Source organism: Macrobrachium rosenbergii, chromosome 44 (genome assembly GCF_040412425.1).
Source record: "Macrobrachium rosenbergii isolate ZJJX-2024 chromosome 44, ASM4041242v1, whole genome shotgun sequence".
Taxonomy (NCBI): domain Eukaryota; kingdom Metazoa; phylum Arthropoda; class Malacostraca; order Decapoda; family Palaemonidae; genus Macrobrachium; species Macrobrachium rosenbergii.
This window is the reverse complement of record NC_089784.1, coordinates 17,838,004-17,852,116: the sequence shown is the minus strand read 5'-3', so window position 1 is coordinate 17,852,116 and position 14,113 is coordinate 17,838,004. Positions and strand designations below refer to the sequence as shown.

Below are 14,113 nucleotides of genomic sequence, written 5' to 3'. Positions count from 1 at the left end.
AATAATACATACAAAAAATATAGGGTTTTGGAATTATTGATTGGATACAGATAAGGTTACTTATTCAAATGGCAATAATAATTCTATTTAAAGATTAATTTCAGATGCCAAACACTTAATTAAAATAACTAAATTTGTGGTCATAATGATTAGTTTTCAAAAGCGCCAAATCACCAGCGAGTCATTCAACAGGTAACCATCGATGGGTATGATAGAAGCAATGCATCATGTACTAAGGTACTCCTGGTGGAGGGATGGTTAATTATATTTACGTTTAATTATTAAATAGGATGACATTAATCGTTGATAGCTGTAAACTTTAAACAACTGTCAAGTTAACAGAGAAAGAGTTGGTGGGAAAGATAAACATTTGGCACTGGAGGAAAATTGTTTCAAACAAAAAATCAAATAATTAACTCTAATCAGAGAGAGAGAGAGAGAGAGAGAGAGGGAGAGAGAGAGAGAGAGAGAGAGAGAGAGAGAGAGGGGGGGAATTTTTTTGTTAACTTTCCAACGTTTTGAATGATGTTCTTTCTTCAGTATATTATGTATGTACGTGCATACACGCACACACATATTTATATATGCATATGCTAGCCGACCAACCCGGCATTCCCCAGGAAAACTCTGAGTGATGGTCTATATGTAGGGGGAGGGAAAAGGGAAAGGGGAGGGGAAGGAGGAGGGAAGAGGAAAGGTGGAGAGAGAAGGAGGAGGGGAGGGAGAAGGGAAAGGAGGAGAGGTTTGTGTTGACGTCCAACTGACAGTTCTACTGTTTTCATGGAACGTTCACACTTTGAACAGCCATGGGTGAACTGACAGATATTACAGTGGTGACTGTCCCTTTTCTTCATGCATCACTGTACTGTCTGTCCCTGTCATCCAGGTATTACTGTGATGACAGTCCCTTCTATCCAGAAATTGCTGTGGTGACTATCCTTTTTATCCAGGTATTACTTTTCTGTCTGTTCCTTTTATCCAGGTATTACTGTGCTGTCTGTCCCTTTTATCCAGGTATTACTGTGCTGTCTGTCCCTTTTATCCAGGTATTACTTTTCTGTCTGTTCCTTTTATCCAGGTATTACTGTGCTGTCTGTCCCTTTTATCCAGGTATTACTATGCTGTCTGTCCCTTTTATCCAGGTTTTACTGTGATGACTGTCCCTTTTCTCCAGGTATTACTGTGGTGACTGTCACTTGTATCCAGATATTACTGTGCTGTCTGTCCCCTTTATCCAGTTATTACTGTGGTGACTGTCCCTTTTCTCCAGGTATTACTGTGGTGACACTCCCTTTTTTCCAGGTATGACTGTAATGTCTGTCACCTTTTACCAGGTATTACTGTGGTGACTCTCCCTTTTGTCCAGGTGTTACTGTGGTGACTGTCCCTTTACCCAGGTATTACTGTGGCGACTGTCCAGGTATTTTACCCAGGTATTACCGAGGTGACTGTCCCTTCTATCCAGACATTACTGTGCTGTCTGTCCCTTTTGTCCAGGTATTACTAGGTGACTGTCCCTTTTATCCAGATATTATTTTGCTGTCTGTCCCTTTTATCCAGGTGACTGAAAAGCATTTTCAGTAATATATTTGTATGGTCTCGAGTACATGGAACAAGGTACGATAAAGGCACAGAGTTTATTTACCACGTGAGTAAGGAAAGGGAGGGGGAAGGTGGATGGGGAAGGGGAAGGGGAAGGGGATACGGGTTTGAAACCTACCCTATTATCAAAGTTAGGTCAAATGATGGCCACGAGCTAAATTTTGTCTAGATTGGTCAAGTGGTTTGTATTTCTGTAGCGCACAAATATACAAACTAGCATACAAACAAACATACTAATATGCAAACATTCACTTTTATAAATAAGATATACATATGTATGTATATATATATATATATATATATATATATATATATATATATATATATATATATATATATATATATATATTAATATATATATATTAATGGTAACAAAACGATAAAAGGTTTTATAATCCTTTGATGAAAGAACTGTTAGCATTAATGTGCCTGTTTTTATTATCTTTCAGTTTTCTCATGCTTCTACTTTTCTTCTACGTTATATTACTCCGGAAATTTATACACAAGTATGATAAAGAATTCATTATCGCTTCCTGGCAACCTACTAACCAACAGTGCGTCCGATATCTTAATATTGGGTTGCCAAGACATTGAAACGAAAACTTCAGACTCGTTGACCCCGGCAACTTTTATAACTCAGTTTTGTCAATGATTTTTTTAAAGAGAAGCGATATAAACATTTCAGTTTAACATTTCAACTCGTTAATACCCTCTTTACTCTATAACGTATTCAGTGCACTCCAGAAAATGACATAAATCGCGTTTACCGACGACCATTATCACGGAAAACCATATATACATATATATATATATATAATTTTTCACAAAACAATGATATCCGTGATTCATTTGTTCCAGTAACCATAAGCACATGCTTTATTCATGTTACCAATAAAGCATTTTTGACTAATAATTATTCATTTCATGCATGCTGTCTGACTTGCCCTCTCTTCATCGCATGAATAATTAAACTTATCATTAAAGCTGTGACCTGACGCATGTTTAATGGCTAGATATTAAATTATTCATCTTGCGACGAGAATTGCACCAGTAAGTGTTTAAAAGTTTGGTAAATAAATTACCATATTAGATCTGGGCAGCAAAATCTTTGTTCTAGGAAGTTATTCTATACATATATATATATATATATATATATATATATATATATATATATATATATATATATATATGTATATATATATGTATATATATATGTATATATGTGTGTGTGTATACATATACACACATATATAAATAATATATATATATATAAATATATATATATGTATATATATAAATATATATATAAATATATATAAATATATTTATATATATATATATATATATATATATATATATATATATATATATATATATATATATATATATATATGTGTGTGTGTGTGTGTGTGTGTGTGTGTGTGTGTGTGTGTGTGTGTGTGTGGTTTAATATATGAGTTTTAGTGCAAAATAACCTTCGTGATGGATTTCATTATTCGTTAAAGAGTACCTCATATACATCATACATGCATATTTATGTGTCCTAGATACATTATGTTCTTTTATTCATTATTATTGTCATAAGATCCAAACTCTTTCTTGTTCTAAAAAACAAACTGAGAATCGTGATGCCTGTCAGCTAAGTAAACACATTTTTTGTTCGCTTTATTAAAAATGATTAAAATTTAGAATTAAGCAATACCTCCATTAATATACGCTGATAAATATTCATCAGTGAAAAAACAGGTTTCAAGAACAATGAAAACATTCCCTTTTCCATGGTATTTTCGTTACATGAAACCAGTATAACATGCCTTTTGAAAACCTTTATAGCTCCTTTCTAAGAAAAGGAATCTAGATCCCAGAAATGAAGAGCTCATTTCTGAGACATCCATTTTTCTCATTTTTGAACTCTTTTCTTTCAGAACTTGAAGTTCTTAATAAAATGTACTTGTCTGATGAAGGAGAAGAAATGCAGTGCCAATTAGGAAAACAAGAATGAACTCTTGGTTTGTCATTGGAGAGAGGATCATTAATCGTAAGGTAAGCATTTAATTAGTAACTGCTATATTCCTAGCGTTAGGGAGATATTATTTTAAAACAATTATTCTTCCATCCATGTTAGTGATTTGATCCCCAATGTGAGCCAGTAGTATCTCCAGTTAAAATCAGCTATTTTTTTAATGGTAAAAAGGACTATATATTTTTAATATTGGTTCAGGTGCAGATGAAATCATCAAAGAAAAATATCATTGCTTACATTATTTCATATTAACTGCAGTGGCTTTATTTTTATTTACCAAAAAAAATTAGTAGGTAAAATTTTGAAAGCAAAATTGAAAAAATGAGTAAACAATATGATATGATAGAGATAGAAACATTTACAGGTTACATTTTATAAAGGGTATCCATATAAAAATTCTTCTCCAGTCACGAAACTCTCTCCTTCCCGCGTCCTCTCTCCTGTGTCCTCAATTATCTTCTTCTTTTCATTTTGGTGCTCGAGTTCTGTTGTGAAAGGGCAAAGCAATCTCTTCCCCTCGAGCTTCTGGTTCGTAAGTCTTTCTCGGTCTCGTCGCGCATAACTGAGACAATATCCTTGTTGGTTTAATCTTTGTTATGATTTTCAATGAATTCCTGAAATAAATATCTACACTGATTACATTAACAATTGGTTAATACAAGGTAACACAACCTATCTAAACACACACACACACATACACGTGTGTGTGTGAGTGTATGTATGTATGTATGTATGTATGTATGTGTCGTTGTGCGTCTTGTACTTAACTACCATAATCAAGATGAGTTGCTTTTGAATACAAGCACCTAATTATGTTGCAAAAGTATGCATAACAAGCTTGACATTAAAGGTTTAAGTTCTAATCATGGTCAGGCAAGATGCGTTTCTTATTCTTCTCAGCTTAATCCTTAGCGGGGTCGCTGTTTTTAAAGAGCCTCCTCTAACTGTTTCTATCTTGAACGGGTCCTTTAGCAGATATTTTTCGGACGGATGCCTTTCCTGAGCTGGGCTTGGGTGTGCCTCAGCTGCGAGGTTCTCAGGGATGATTTAATAATCATCCACTGTTCCTTTGGAAATGAATTATTCCCAGTAAGTAGGGTATTCGACCTTTATGGATTATTTGTTGATTAATATCTGAAAGTATAAAAATAGAGGTGTAAAATTAGTAACAAACTATCATATATTTTAGATAGCCAAGCTACAAGCTTAGTGTTCAGCTGTCATGGTGGAGAGTGGCTGATTTTAATTCTCAGTGCATAACCTGAATTCAATAACAAAATGTATACCAGAATCGAAATCAATGCTTATCTTTTTGTTTCTACAGTTTCTGTTACATCCTAAAAGGAGTTGGGTCGAACCCCTATAAGGACAGGTGCACTTTAGTTGTAAGCTACTCTTAAGGTACAGAGAAGTCGATTGTACCTTACTTGAAAGAATAAAAAATTTTTTTATTTATGGTTTTCATAATAATTTAAGTAGCAATAAATCTAGAGAGGAGAGGCAGTCCCCCTCGCCACCATATGGAGAATCTGAGAAGGGTAAGAACATTTTGATTTCCCTTTCTCTATTTTTTTTTATTTTGCTGAGAGAAAAAGAAAGGTGCTGATAATGCAACGAAGTTTTGCCGGTTGCTCTCTCGCTGCAATGTATATTGACCCGGGTGCAGGAAATGCTTCCCGCACCATTTACTTAGTCTAGGGCTTATGAAGTGAAGGTTTACTGGAGTAGACTTCAGGGCTGAGTTGAATGTTGTTGCGCAAGAACGGCAATGAATAATGACAATTATAATAGTGACACTGCCACAGCTTTTTCTACAGCATCCCGCCTTAATAATAATCCTTTCCCCAGTCTAAGGTCATGGCTATATATTCTGCTGTAGTGATTTTACTATTTTCTTTTCGGTCGCGTCTCGCACTCTGGCAGACATCGTCTTATTTACAAAGTGAATGAAATGTAATGTATGATACACAGGTATTCATGGCAGACCGGTGGATTTCAGTTAGTGTAAGGATAGGTATTCTGGATTTAAGATCGGTTTGGAAGAAAATCTCCCAATTTGTTATTTCCAGAATTATCATAATGGTTGTTTCATGGATGAATGGGGAATGTAATAGTAATCGCTTTGCCTCGAGAAAAGTAACCGCGATTAAAAAGGCTGTTTTGTGTTTTTGGGTATATTGTCCATTTCAAGTTAATATTCAGTCCGCTGTAAATGAAGGAACTTCTTTGGTTATTTGTTTAAAATACAAAATGCCTTCCATCGACAATACCCTCTTCAGATGACGATTATAGTGCAGTTTCTCTTATGTTCGTAGAATATTATGTTCAGTTTTCTTGATACCAACATTTTGTCATTTTAATTGCCAGTGAGTTCCGTTATGTTTAAGCTGTAACAGTTGTGAAATATTTCCTTACTGAAGAAATTTAATAGGAAAAAAATTATATATTTCTCTTGTGATTTGTGTAGTCCAAGTCTTCATCTTCTTTATTTTGCATGTCGTAATTATTATTATTATTATTATTATTATTATTATTATTATTATTATTATTATTATTATTATTATTTTTTTTTTTTTTTTTTTTTTTTTTAATTTTTTTTTATTTATTTTTTTTTTTGGTCTATCACAGTCATCCTATTCGACTGGATTGTTTTTATAGTGTGGGGTTCTGGGTTGCATCCTGCGTCCTTAGGAGTCCATCACTTTTCTCACTATGTGCGCTGTTTCTAGTAGCACACTTTTCTGCATGGGTCCTGGAGCTACTTCGGCATCTAGTTTTTCCAAATTCCATTATTATTATTATTATTATTATTATTATTATTATTATTATTATTATTATTATTATTATTATTATTATTAAAACTGTTGATAATCTCTGATATTACCATCTAATTCTGTATGTGTCACTGTTATGCGATAACTTTATCTGACTTCTCTATAGCCCAATGATATCTAGTCTTTGACCGGAAATTACGTGCCACCAGAATCCGTAAAAATATGAAAGTAATTACTTACCTCATAACAGTTTGAATTCACTAAACTTCTGATGCTTCCATTCAGTCATTTTCCGCTAATATTCCTTTCAATTAGGCCATTGTCAGTTCACACAAACTAGATAAGCGGTGCAATTGTGCACAGAAATATTGTGTCAATTAGCTTGCTATTAAAGGTATTGAGATATGGTTTTGCATTAGAGACTCAAATATTTCTAACTCCTAGATAATGGGAATTTGACAAAGTCATTAACATTAAACCAAATAATTTCTTTCAGTTCACGAGACTAAATCTTACACGCATGTCAAATGGAAAACAGAAAAACTTATGTGCAAAACCTTCATTCTTTAAGAATATATTTTCTGCCAAATAGATTTATTATCCAGTTGGGTTGCAGTGAAAAGCTACTAGTATTTCTTTTTCATAAAGATAAAATCTTGAAATAAAGGTTTGTTGTTGTGGATAAGAATGAATGACCCCAAACTACTAATTTAAGAGTTGATATCAATACACAATTTGTATATCAGGGTAATATTCAGTGGGGAATTATGTTGACTTCATAAAAAGTTACAAAACCTTTCGAACCTTGTCCTGGGTTCATCTTCAGTCTAGCTAAAATCATCAATACATAAAATAAATTTAATATAAGATTCATTTGCTTCTAAGAAAAAACGGTACTTAACCCCTCGGAAAATAGCATAAATATAACTTTTCTATATATTGATAATATCAGTTTATTCCGACCAAACCAGCTGTACATTCATGACTGTTATGAAAATACATATTCATGTCCTACGAATTTTATTTCAATACGTTAATATTTCTCCACCTACTCTCGTAATGTATTTGCGAGAAGTTTAATCAGCAGTTTTGACATTAAACTGAAATGATGAGTAATTAGGTCACTGTTGCGTAAGTATGTAAATATATCTCTGTTTTCACAATTTTGATTTAATATTACGGCAAGAATATGTCAAATTGCGAATCTCCCCCGCCATTCTCTCTCTCTCTCTCTCTCTCTTTTGACCTAGATGGCATGCTTACACAGAATATGTTTCGGAATTTCGGAACGTTTGCACGAAGAACCAAAGGATTATTTCGTATGTCATAGATGGAACACTAATTGTAATGTCTCTAAAAACGTGAAATTTAAAAAATCACGCGAACGGGTGGAAGGATCTCGCTCACCTCATTCAAGAGTGCTTGTTGCCTAAAAATCTTGGATTGCCATTCAGTTGCCTAGCAAAGGCTTATGCAAAAAACCGGGTTCCTTTCACACAGATACTAGTGAGCATATTCTCCAATTTCATGGGACACCTTTCTTTTCTTTTCTCAAAGGTATTGTACAGAATTCTGGATTGCCATGAGCTTTTTTCGTCCTTTGTAGCATGTTTGCTCTATATGATTTTTGTTTTGCATCATTATTGCGTTCATCGTTTCATGTCCTTGGTTAGTCTTCTGTTAACAAAAGAGAATGGAACATATTTCATTGATTATTGAAGTAGGACAAAAATTACTTTAAGATAATCTCACGGTAAAGTTTCTTATTGCTCTCTTGTAGTGATAAGGTTCCTTTGTGTTGGGCATTCAGGTATAGCTCCCCGTAGGTATTTGTTTATGACCCATTTAAACTCTAAGGATTTTAAATACCTAAGTTCTAAATGAATAATATATAAAACAATTGTTGCTTTCAGCACTGAATTGGTTATGAAAGGATTTAGGAAATCGAACGCACTGAAATAAAAAAACGGGATACAACTCCTTAAAATAGAATTAAAAGGAACCCGAAATTAAAAATTTCGATGTAAATCGGATCTCGAACATTATTATTATCAAGGTGTAGGAAGGATATTTTAGGTAGCGAAATTTAGAGCATGTAGGAAGGATATCCCTACAAAGGTATTGTTTTAACGGAAGCCATGTTCAAAAGAAGACAGTTGATTTGGATGCACTTTTTTTTTTTTTTAGAAGAAACTCGATTTCTGTACACCAGTTCCTAGGGAGGAACTGTTCAGATAATCAAATAAACAGACACACAAAAGTTATGCTCTTCCAGCTAAATACAAGCGAGAGAGAGAGAGAGAGAGAGAGAGAGAGAGAGAGAGAGAGAGAGAGAGAGAGAGAGAGAGAGAGAAACAGCAAGTCAGCATAAGAGTGTGTGCACGAAACGTATTTTAATGTTTTTTTTTTTTTTTTTAGAAATCCCCCACCATAATTTGTTGCATCTAATTAAAACTTTTATCACTGAATGTCTGTGGCTATAAATATAAAAGATGATAATGCCCCATCTTGGTGTTATCGTTGGTTTCCGCGAATACTTCATTAAATCTACATAAGTTTCCTTCGGCTAAAGGACCTGTTGAGCTTTCCTACTGAAGTAATGTGTTACGCACTCATTCTGTTTCATTTGCTATTTATTCCTTTTTTCTCATGATTTTCCCAGAAGTTAATGAATATACTGGCTATTTTACTCCAGTTTTTGGTTGGAATTTATGTTATTTTAAGTCTAGTATTCGGTTTGTTTTCACTTTGCAATATTACCTTTTCTAGTTTTGTTCAGTGGTAAGCAAAGAAATGAAAAAAAGCGTTGGAAGGTGTCCATACACACACACACACACACACACACACACACACACACATATATATATATATATATATATATATATATATATATATATATATATATATATATATATATATATATATACATACATACATACATACATACACATACATACATGCATTCATACATATATATATATATATATATATATATATATATATATATATATATATATATATATATATATATATATATATATATATATATTATACATACATACTCAGATCAGTAAGAACAGGATCAGCTGAAAGGACAGTGCTCGAGTAGACTGAATTTCTATTCGTGTTGGAGACGGGGCAGCTAACTGTATAAGACATGCAAATTTATTCATTGATGCTGCCACGTTAGAGGTCGATTCCGCCTTTATTGTTGTTCTAGAGAATTCAGGGATGAAGTAACGTAACATGTTAATTATTAGAGTCTGAATCTGAAATTGGATTGAATATATGAATTTCAATGGTTCGACGAAGCGAAATGATAAAGTATGTCCATTGTCCATTTCGTGGACAAATTTTACTACTGACGTTATTGTTAATGAACCTGTAATGAATGTTATAAGTTTCTATTTCACATGAAGATCGAACCCAGAACTTTCAAAGACTTCAAATGTTAGGATTTCTTATGGATAAATTATTGTGTTAGAAAGAGTAAAACTGCGTTATCCTATTTGTTTATTGCTTTTCATAACCATTACGAAAACTCACTAGATGCAATGCATTTTAGGGTATAATGAAAAATTATTCAGTGCTAATAATACCCGTAAAAAGATAGTTAAAGGATAAAAATAAATTATAAGAGAAAATAACATAGAGGACCACAAGAAAAAGTCAAGTCGATTGCATACCAGAAATTGATTTTCAGAGAGTAAAAGTATATTACCACTGTATTAGCAGGTATATTTCTAAACAAGGATGCCAGCTTTGTATAATGTCTCACATAGGAGGAATACTTACATAATTAACTGGTGTGCCGCAAAAGGAAAATAAATATCAGTCACAGATAATAAATTACTAGCACCCCCAAACAAAAGAGGTCGGTTCATTCTAGATAAAACAGATCTCCAGGAAAATGCCATTAATCAAAATGCACAGGCAATCATATGAAGCAAGAGCAAAAGCTAATGACTTGTAGAAGGCTCCAGAGTCTTACGAGGGAATAACAGAAAAGTGTTTAATGGCCTATGATCTAACATACCAGACAGACTTAATTCTTAGCAGCAGTTGATGAAACGAGTTAATGAGTACGGTTAAAAAAGTACGTTCCATCTTTATCGCTCATTACTTTTATTCATTAAAAGAACGTTTCGCTCAAGTTCAGATAGGGATTAATCTGACTTGGTAGAGTGGTCGGTTGCCATCTCAAGTTCAGACAGGGATTAACCTGACTTGGTAGACTGGTCGGTTGCCATCTCAAGTTCAAACGGATTAAACTGACTTGGTAGACTGGTCGGTTGCCATCTCAAGTTTAGAAAGGGATTAATCTGGCTTGGTAGACTGGTCGGTTGCCATCTCAAGTTTAGACACGGACTGACCTGACTTGGTAGACTGCTCGGTTGCCATCTCAAGTTTAGAAGGGAATTAATCTGACTAGGTAGACTACTCGGTTGCCATCTCAAGTTCAGACAGGGATTAAACTGACCTGGTAGACTGGTTGGTTGCCATCACAAGTTCAAACAGATTAAACTGACTTGGTAGACTGCTCGGTTGCCATCTCAAGTTTAGAAAGGGATTAATCTGGCTTGGTAGACTGGCCGGTTGCCATCTCAAGTTCAGACAGGGATTAAACTGACTTGGTAGACTGGTTGGTTGCCATCTCAAGTTCAGACAGGGATTAAACTGACTTGGTAGACTGGTCGGTTGCCATCTCAAGTTCAGACAGGGATTAAACTGACTTGGTAGACTGGTTGGTTGCCATCTCAAGTGCAGACAGGGATTAATCTGACTTGATAGACCGGTCAGTTGCCATCTCAAGTTCAGACCGGGATTAAACTGACTTGGTAGACGGGTTGGTTGCCATCTCAGGTTTAGAAAGGGATTGATCTGACTTGGTAGACTGCTCAGTTGCCATCTCAAGTTCAGACAGGGATTGACCTGACTTGGTAGACTGCTTGGTTGCCATCTCAAGTTTAAAAAAGGTATTAATCTGACTTGGTAGACTACTCAGTTGTCATCTCAAGTTCAGACAGGGTTAATCTGACTTGGTAAACTGGTCTGTTGCCATCTCAAGTTCAGACAGGGATTAACCTAACTTAGTATACTGGTTAGTTGCCATCTCAAGTTTAGATAGGTATTAATCTGACTTGGTAGACTGCTCGGTTGCCATTTTTGGGAACGTAAGGCATTCTGATAATCCTGGCTTCACTAATGGGTAAGGGTTTATTGTGGTTTTGAATGATGGGAGGAGGAAGGCTGTCAACAGTCACCCCTCCACTGGTTTGTTTAGATGTCTTTTGTTCATATGTCTCTCAGAGCAGTGTTAATAATGAATTTCAATTAACCTGAGTTGTCCTTCGAGTTTGAATAGATTTCTGAAGGATTTCCATCCGTTGTTTTCTTAATAGTTTTATACTAATTTTTTCCTTTAGAAGCACAATATTTGTATGGAAAGAAACAACACACCCATAGCAATTCTTTGATCTATTATCAGTTGAAGATAATCAATTCAGTGTTTGCATCTGTTTTCGTTAAAAAAAAAGTTGATGTGAAGGCTAAAATCGCAGCGTTCAGAGATAGTTTTTAATTCCACAATTATAGTATGTATGCATATATATACATACATTAGTATATATACATATACTTACACACATATATGCATATATATGTATATATATACATACACACATAGATATACATATATATAATATAAATATACATAAATTTATATATATATGTATATTTATATATATGTATCTAGGCCTATATGTACATAGATATATACATATATACGTATGTGTATTTCTATATATACATAAATTTGTACATATATATGTGTATTTATATATATGTATCTAGGCCTATATGTATATAGATATATACATATATACGTATGTGTATTTCTATTTCATAAATTTATATATATACATATATATATATATATATATATATATATATATATATATATATATATATATATATATATATATATATGTATGTATATATATATATACATAAATCTATATATACAGGTATATGTATATATGTATATATATATATATACAGTATACATATTTATACTTTGAGGAACAGTCTTCTGAACCTGGATGCTTTTCAAAATTAATTTTCTAGCAGTGATTACAATGGAGATACTGATAACGAACATTTGTATTTATCTTTAATCCCTGGCAATAGGTTCTGGTTATATTGTTAGGAAATGAAGTAAAATTATATTCATCAGTAAAAGAGACGGACGGACATTTAAATCAATCGGTGACAAAAGAATGAAAAGAATTATTCGGAGACTAACCGCTCCTGCTCTCGGATTTAATTATCGACGGTGTTAATGATGAAAATAACTAGGATTTCTATTCAAAATCTTAAGCTGACGACTAGTACATTGCTCTGTATATCCGGAAGACAGCTAAGTTTTTCCGTTAAACTATGGTAAATCTTACTTATACCAGTTATGGAAAACCAAGAACTAAAAAGTGTACATATTTGTTTCATCAAATTTAATTTTGTAAGAACTTGCAGCGAAATATTGAATGAAGTATGCGATTAAACACCTGATTGGTTTGCATAATTTAATTATTGGCAGGATTATACTTTTCATCTCTTCAAAATCGAAAACTTATACGGAATATTTTCCATAAAAACTAATTTTAAAAGCGTATTTCGTACAGTCAGTCAGAATGAGAATAGATATAAGGATATATAAAAAAATAATAAATTGTTTGGGCGATAAAAATTTTTTTGGGGGTTTTTGTTTTCTAAGTGGTATTCATGAATATCACATTAGCGGATTTTCCTATCACATTATCAGTTTAATTTTTCCATCACAATTTACAGATAGCAACATTTTATTACTCTTGAAAATAAGTGCTCTCTCTCTCTCTCTCTCTCTCTCTCTCTCTCTCTCTCTCTCTCTCTCTCTCTCTCTCTCTGTCATAGCTGAAAATCTCTCTCTCTCTCTCTCTCTCTCATGGCTGACAATCTCTCTCTCGCTCTCTCTCCCCTGCCTGGCAATCTCTCTCCCTCTCTCTGTCCAAAAAGTGGTCGAACTTACAGCAGCTGAATAACAGAGTCACCTGCAATGTTCGTTCAGAGTACAAGAAACCCTCGGGCGCAGTATTGGCCTTTAGCCCGCAAAACCAGAATGCTCTCGAAAATGATTGTGAAAAGGACACCTTTAAAGCCAAAGTGGCCAGAACTGGAGGTGCTCCTTACATTTCTGCCTGTTCGTATCCAGTAATTACTGTTACTTTCTCCATTTTACTTATATAAACATTTTTCATTTTGGAAAAATTAGTGCTTATTTTTCTCCCAGTGACGAGAATCTAACGAAGACCCCTATCAAAAATGGTATGGTTGTTGTTTATTTAAAAATATTGTTATGATGAAAGGATTTAAATACCTGCTTCAAGTAATGAAGCTATTTAGATTATAACATGATACTCGCATTATGTAAAATGAGGAATTCAATAGCGAAAGATATTTCGTGTACGGAAACCGTAATTATTTTCTCTAAAAATAAATACATTGAATTTTCAACGGTATTTTAGTATTAAATCTACAACGAGAAGCAATCGGGAGATATTCAGTAGATACAGATGGCATCTACAATATTCTGTGGTTTGTAATAGTAGACCTTACCAGAAAAGAGGATATGAATGAAAATAAGGATATGAATGAAATTATTTTTTACATACCTTCGTCT

At 33.7% G+C, this 14,113-nt stretch overlaps 1 long non-coding RNA gene across 1 annotated transcript in view; it reads left to right on the top strand.

Moving 5' to 3' along the window:
* The window catches only part of LOC136829139 (uncharacterized), an 82,480-nt gene that overhangs the window by 25,169 nt on the left and 43,198 nt on the right, over nucleotides 1-14,113 (top strand). Inside the window, exon 3 of the long non-coding RNA XR_010850313.1 lies at nucleotides 3,528-3,645. This is a non-coding gene — a long non-coding RNA (uncharacterized lncRNA). The remainder of the gene's footprint in view (nucleotides 1-3,527; nucleotides 3,646-14,113) is intronic.